At 45.5% G+C, this 6,569-nt stretch overlaps 1 protein-coding gene across 1 annotated transcript in view; it reads right to left on the reverse strand.

The window, feature by feature from the left end:
• LOC109290865 (syntaxin-binding protein 4-like) overlaps positions 1–475 on the reverse strand; it is a 141,460-nt gene extending 140,985 nt beyond the window's left edge. The window contains exon 1 of the mRNA XM_019507686.1: positions 149–475. The gene's annotated coding sequence lies outside the window, so the exon portion shown is untranslated. The remainder of the gene's footprint in view (positions 1–148) is intronic.
• Between the last annotated feature and the right edge of the window lie 6,094 nt (positions 476–6,569).

A 6,569-nucleotide genomic window follows, 5' to 3' on the forward strand; every position in this document is an offset into this window, starting at 1 on the left:
CACACACACACACACACACACACACACACACACACACACACACACACACACACACACACACAGGCTTACTGAGTGCTACCCAGTTCTCTGTGGAAAAGTGAATTTAAAACATACAATATCCAACCCTTCTGCAAACAGCCATGCTTACCAGTAAATGAGAGACAGTCCATCAAAACGCTCGAGTTCTTGCCCAGTAGGCTTGAGGTAGGACATTATCTCCCAACCCAAAGTCACTTATCCTCTTCTTTAGTCCGGGAAATTGACTAAATTGGGGTAATGCGACTAGTCTCCATGCTCCAAATCCATGCGTCACAAAAGGGGTCTGGCTGCAGCTGTTCCACTGCTCCCCCCCCTGCAAGCCAACACCTAGATAATCATTGCAGCTTTTAGCTAGAATGAGACTCATCTAATCCCAGGCAGACAAGACATGACTGGCTCCTGACCCAGCCCTCCTTTGGTAAATCAAACTGGTGCACCCAGCTTTCCCTGCAATTTGCTGCCGGTACTTGAGGAACAGCTCTTTTCAAATGCTCTGATCAGAGGAGCCGCCTCACACTGGATTCTCTACTTTAGCTGCCTTTTGAGTGCACTGCACTATGAACAGATGTTATGTCTCTTGGCTTAATCCTAAGTGGCAGGTCCGGCAAGGGCAGACACATTCACAAGGGCTTCCAAGGTTTTAGCTCCAGCTCCAAACAACAACAAGGCACTGGCTACAAGATGCATCATGCTGGTACTGCCAATACCTTCCTTTCACTCATGTTGTACCTGTTTCCTGGGTGGGGAGGCAACCCATTGCATTAGTAATATGCTTGCTTGGATCCATCCACACAAAACAGTACAAACAAGATATACAGCCGGGCCTGCTGAAAATGCCTCTGATTTTTTTCGGAGCAAAATGCAGAATGCCACTCCTGCAGGTCTAGATTTAGTCTCTTCTGTGCTCCACATTTCAGTGTTCCAGATGCAACCAGTGGAGCTGGTTTCTCCCCCTTCCTATTTCATAAAATACCCAGTGTCCAAGACCAGATCAGTGGAAAGAAGACTGTAGGGCTTTATTGAGCATGTTAAATTTCAGAGATCCTGTACAACTAAGATCTATTAAGCACCAAGATATATTTTTTCCATTGTCCCTACAGTCCTTGTTTTTTTTAAAACAATGATATGTTTTATGGCAGCTTGTGACTATTACAATTATTTTGATGGCATCTGTCATTTCACAGGTCATTTAAAGGGTGAACTGTTTTGATCTGATTTTAGGTGTTTCAGAGCTGTAATCAGACAGGGCAATATAAATTACTGTTGTTCTCTCCCTTTTCTCCAATAAAGCAGTTGTTATAGAGAAGTGAAAGGAGCAGGATTTTTTTTAAATTATCAAAATTATTAACTGGAGCTCAGCTACTGCAATCCTCATTTGATGAGCCCTTATTCAGACATGAGTAGGTTGCCATAGGAATAAGGGTTGCACAGTCTGTTGGGCCATAGGGGTTTTGAGTGTTCCAGGAATGAATATTAGATATTCTTATGCCATGTAAGACTCTTTGGTCTTTTAAAAACTATGGCTGTTTTGGTTGCATGAACATTTGACTTAGTACAGCAGTCAGAAAAGAGGACTTAACAACGTATGCTAGCAGTTGTTATTGAACCTGAATCAAAGCATCAAAAAAGTGGAAGCTGGTTTACTGTATTACCAGCCCCAAGCATTAAAAAAGATCATTAGATTGGCTTAAAAATAATGCCACTCAAAAACAAAACAAAACAGGCCAACGCAGTTTAGATTCTTTGTATGTTCTGCCTGGGTTTTGAATGTGCACCCAACTTTATCCCTGCCATTATGACGGTTAGAAACTTCCTTCAAAAAACAACAAAAATACAGTCTAAATTTCTGACTTATAAACTTATAATCACATGGCTCCAGAGGGGAACTAAGAAACAACATCAACTCCTGTGACATATGTAGCAACTCTGTGGTCAGTTAATTCAAAACAAGTGGCTAAATGGACACACAATCCATCAGGTTTTGTTTTGATGTTGTATTTCCTTTTGTTGTTTATAGAGAGCCATAAGCACGCCTGGGGATTGACAAACAGAAGGTACTGCTCCTGCCCACTGGAGAACAGAGTTAAAGGTTTTATCCTAAGTACATTAAAATGAATTTAACATAATGAAGCACAATTGGCAAGGACCCAACCTGCAGGCCTTTTGCTGGGCCACATCATAGAATCATAGAGAAGCTAAGCTGAAAGGGACCTCAGATATCACCTAGTCCAGCCCCCTACAGGAGGCAGGATCATCCCTATCCAAGCCATCCCGTATAAATCCATTGTCTCACCTCTTAGCAAAAACGATGTAGACCATGTTTGACCTGTGGGCAGGTAGACTGGGAAAGTATAAGTGCCTGTACAAGAGCTGACTCTAAATGCAAGGCCTGGGACCCTCTTCCCATCCCACTCAGCATCAGCCTGCAAAATGGGACACTCACCACAAGAGATGGCTCTTCCCCTGCACAAGCAACTCTAGGGAGATCTGAAAGAAATCTGCAGTTTTACACAAATAACAACCTCAGTCAGCCACAAGGGCTGTGCAAGATGAACTGTAGAGAGGCAGATGGGATTGGATGAAAAATGTGCCTGAAGGGCAGGAGTAGCATGTAGAAAGAGGCCTCTTTGCTCATTGGTGCATATCCAGGGCCTATGGAAATTCAGTACTCCTATAAAGATAGAAAGGTTTGTCTCCCTAGCAATCCTAATATACAGGACACAGTTCTGAGCATGCAAAATAGAACTGAGTATGCATGCAGAGTACCAGTATTGGCACACGCTATTCCATGACAAGACAGGCACCTGCCACAAGAAAGCTGTACCAGTGTCCAGGTATAACAGTGGTAGATTGATAATGATGAAGCAGGCTGAGTTTTGTCAGGATGTACTAGTGAATGAGAGCTCCTAGGATTTTTGCTGGTGATTCATAAGTTCCCAGCAGTGTCTTGGAATGACCATGTACTCCAGTGCTCGCATAATCACACTCAGTTGTGTTTACAAGACTCCAGAGGACCTGCAGGTAGGTGTGAGACTGGGGATACCAATGCCAGTGCCTGTGCCTGAAAGTGTAAGTCTGTTCAGATAATCAATGTCTGTAGAGGTGGGTAAGCAGGGAAATTCTGCTCCTCAGCAGACACATCGTGCTGGAATTCAGAGCAAGCAATAGTATGAGTTTCATAAATCTGCAGGAAAACACACCCCATTTAGTGATGTTAGTGTATTCAACAGCAGTTGTGTATTAACAGGGATAGCAGTCTAGCACAGAAAGCTACTGAATCAGGAGCTGAGATGTGAGGAAGATCACCAGTACTTCCCCCAGCATTGTGCCCCAGTCACAAGACCATCCTGCCTACTCAGAAGGGCCTCTCTTCTGGTAGAGGGTGCAAGGCCAAAAAGTGTACTGGAACTTTTCTTCACTCTGAAGGAAAGTAACCAAGATGGGACTGACTCTGAGGTAAAGTTGGGAAAGGGATCAGGGTTAAAGGGATGTCATACATGACTTGGCTCAAAAAATCATAGAATCATAGAAAATGAGGGTTGGAAGGGACCTCAGGAGGTCATCTAGTCCAACCCCCTACTCAAAGCAGGACCATCCCCAACTAGATCATTTCAGCCAGATGGAAAAAAAGAAGCAGCTGAGAACCTATTTTCATGAAGGTGGAAATTATGAATAGAGAGAGAAAGTTTCTTATGAGTTTAGGTAGCAGGTAACAACCAGAAGGTCATGGTGATGGAGCTGGTTTGTGTAGCAGATGGAGTTCTAGCTGCAGTTGCATCCATAGCTTCACTGCTTCTCAAGTATTTTGTGGGAGAGGAATGTCTTTGGCTCTGTAAGAGTGGTAACCTCACTTGAGTGAAGAGCCTTTAGCACAGCCCATTTCCAAACCCACTGGCTGAGCTTTATGCAGTGGGTAGCTTGGGTGAGCTCACCACAAAAAAGTTAAATTTTGGCTAGTTCTTCCATTGGCATATGTCTGGTTAGAGGGAAATTAATGAGAAAGCTGAGCTGTGCAGCAACCTTAAATTGCAAACCAGGGGCTTAATTTTGGATTATGGTGGACAAAAAGAAATACCTAGTATGGCCTGGATTGTCTGTGAAAGAGGAAGTTTTCTTAAATATAAAACAGGAGAAATATGGAACCTTACACTATGAAAAATTCAATAAAAACACAAGAGGAACTGCAGATGGAAGCAGATGGATTGTAGGGCTGTGTGAAGCTTCAGTCCCTGATTTGATTTGGTGGAGATTCAGCTTGATTCAGTGGCCAAATCTCTGAATCCGCACAAATCAGAGGACCCTTTAATCTCTCCGAATCGAATCGGAACCCTTCAAATCGATTCAGAGAGATTCGGAAAGATTCAGTGATTCAGACATAGACACAGCTCTAAATGTTTTTTTCTACATACCTCTAGGTAGCAGGCAGCTCATGAGTAGTGCGATGCTGGGGCGTGTGGAGCATCCCATTGAAGCGTGGGGGGCTCCCCAGCATGCTCGGCAGCAGAACTGGAAGTGGACCAGAAGCACTTCCAGTCCATTTCCAGGACTGCCAGGGAGCGTGCTGGGGGGCCCCCTGCACTCCTCGGCTCAGCGACTGGTGCCTCCTGGGTCTGGGGGAGCACCTGGGGTCCCCCTGCGGCTGATCACCAAGCCAGAGCAGTGTGGGGGTGGGGGGCAGGGGGTCCCAGCACACTCCCTGGTGGACCTGGAAATGGACTTGAAGTGTTTCTGGTCCACTTCCAGTTCTGCTGCTGAACGTGCTGGGGAGCCCCCTGCACTTCTGTGGGATGCTCCATGTACCCCAGCATCGCAGCACTCATGAGCCGCCTGCTATCTAGAGGTATGTAGAAAAGCTTTTAAAGCTGTGTCCAAACCGCTGATTCTCAGAATCATCATCGAATCTTCAGATTTGGATTTGGCCGAATCAAATTGGAGACAGTGATCCGAATCAACTAATCGAATCACTGGCCCTGATTTGGGCCAAATCTGAATCGAATAGGGCCTGTTTCACACACCCCTAATGGATTGAGAATGTTCCCTCTACTCTGGTTTCAGGGATGCTGGAAGATGCCAAAAGGTTGAATTCTGCCTGACAGATTTTTAGCTTACATGAAGTAAGATTTAGTTGCTGAGGCAAAAATCCCATTACCGCATCTAATACTGGGTCAAATTTCCACCCAGTCCAGCCATTTTGATTTTGGGGATATGCACAGAACAACCACAAACCTGTCTGGCTGTTAAGACACTGGCTATGGTAGATGTGTGTGGAGGCAGAAGTGCTGTGGGTTAGGAGCGCTCTCCATAAAAGAAGTCACGTTCGTAAATCATTAATATGCAAGCTGCTAATAGATGGCTTTGAACCTTGACCAGGAGACAGCGCAGAGAGTAGGAAGCAGTCTGTGTCAGCCAAGCCCCAGTAGGCAGCAATACAGACCAGGCCAAGTTTCTTCCCTGCCATCACTCTTTCTTATTCTACATGGGCTGTCTGGAAGTGCTGCTGGTGCTTATATCCTCTGGCTTCTGTGGACCTGGGGTATAAGAACAAGGATTGTAGTTGGTTCTTATGCAAAGCCTAAGCAGATGGGAAGGCTTCTTCTGTGTCATGAGCATTTCAACCCTGCTTGTCACTATGGTATATATCACTTAATCAAGCGTTATCCTCACTGAGAGGGTCAACAGCACAATGAACAAATGCTCAGCCTTGCTGACATATTTATATGTAATCTAGTCCAGTATTTGTCTTCATTCCTTCTCTTCCTTGGTCATCCTCGCTGAAGTCCAAGTGAAACAGGCTTTTAGGTCAGAAGCAGATGGCAGGATGCAGACAACAAAGTAGTGGTCACAGTAGAGAGAGCAAAGCATATAAGGAAGCCATGTAACATTGCTACTTCTTCTCTAAATGATCACTTCGAAAGCCAGCAAGGGCAACAGGCAGCTGCTGAAGGGAGTTCAGAAAGAAGAAAAGTCAGAGCCAGAGCCAGGATCTGGAGGAACGACTAAAGGAGAACATTTCACTTCCAGGGAGATGAGTCGTCATATTCACCTTCCAGACATACAAGCATGTAGGTAAGTGTTAATGTCCCCTATTAAGGTAGGGAAACTGAGTCAGCAGTTAAGCTGCCTGTCATAGATTCCAGAGCAAATTAGGCCATATCTACCCTGCTAGCTAGGGCTGACTATAAGCTCACCCTTGTGCCAAGCTGACCATCACAAATACAGCAAATTCCTCTGCACAACTCCATTCTGAACCTGGAAGTGCTGTTGAATTTTGGGCACTGACAGATGTGCAGCTCCCTGCACTAACTCATAGCACTTTGCAAAAAGCAACGCAGACGTTCATGGGGGGGGGGAAGGGAAATCGAACTACACTTTGGAGTGGATCCAGCAGAGGAGCTGCCTGCCTGAAGCCCCTCTCCCCTAGCCTTGCCCCCTTCCCTCCCCCCAGCTCCAGTGCTGGCTGTGGGAAGTGAGGGGAGATGAGGGAGGGGGAAGGAGCTGCAGGCTGGAGTTTGCCCAACCTGAATTGGAGG

This window comes from Gavialis gangeticus, unplaced genomic scaffold, assembly GCF_001723915.1.
Source record: "Gavialis gangeticus isolate Ggan-Ray unplaced genomic scaffold, GavGan_comp1, whole genome shotgun sequence".
NCBI classification, from domain to species: Eukaryota; Metazoa; Chordata; order Crocodylia; family Gavialidae; genus Gavialis; species Gavialis gangeticus.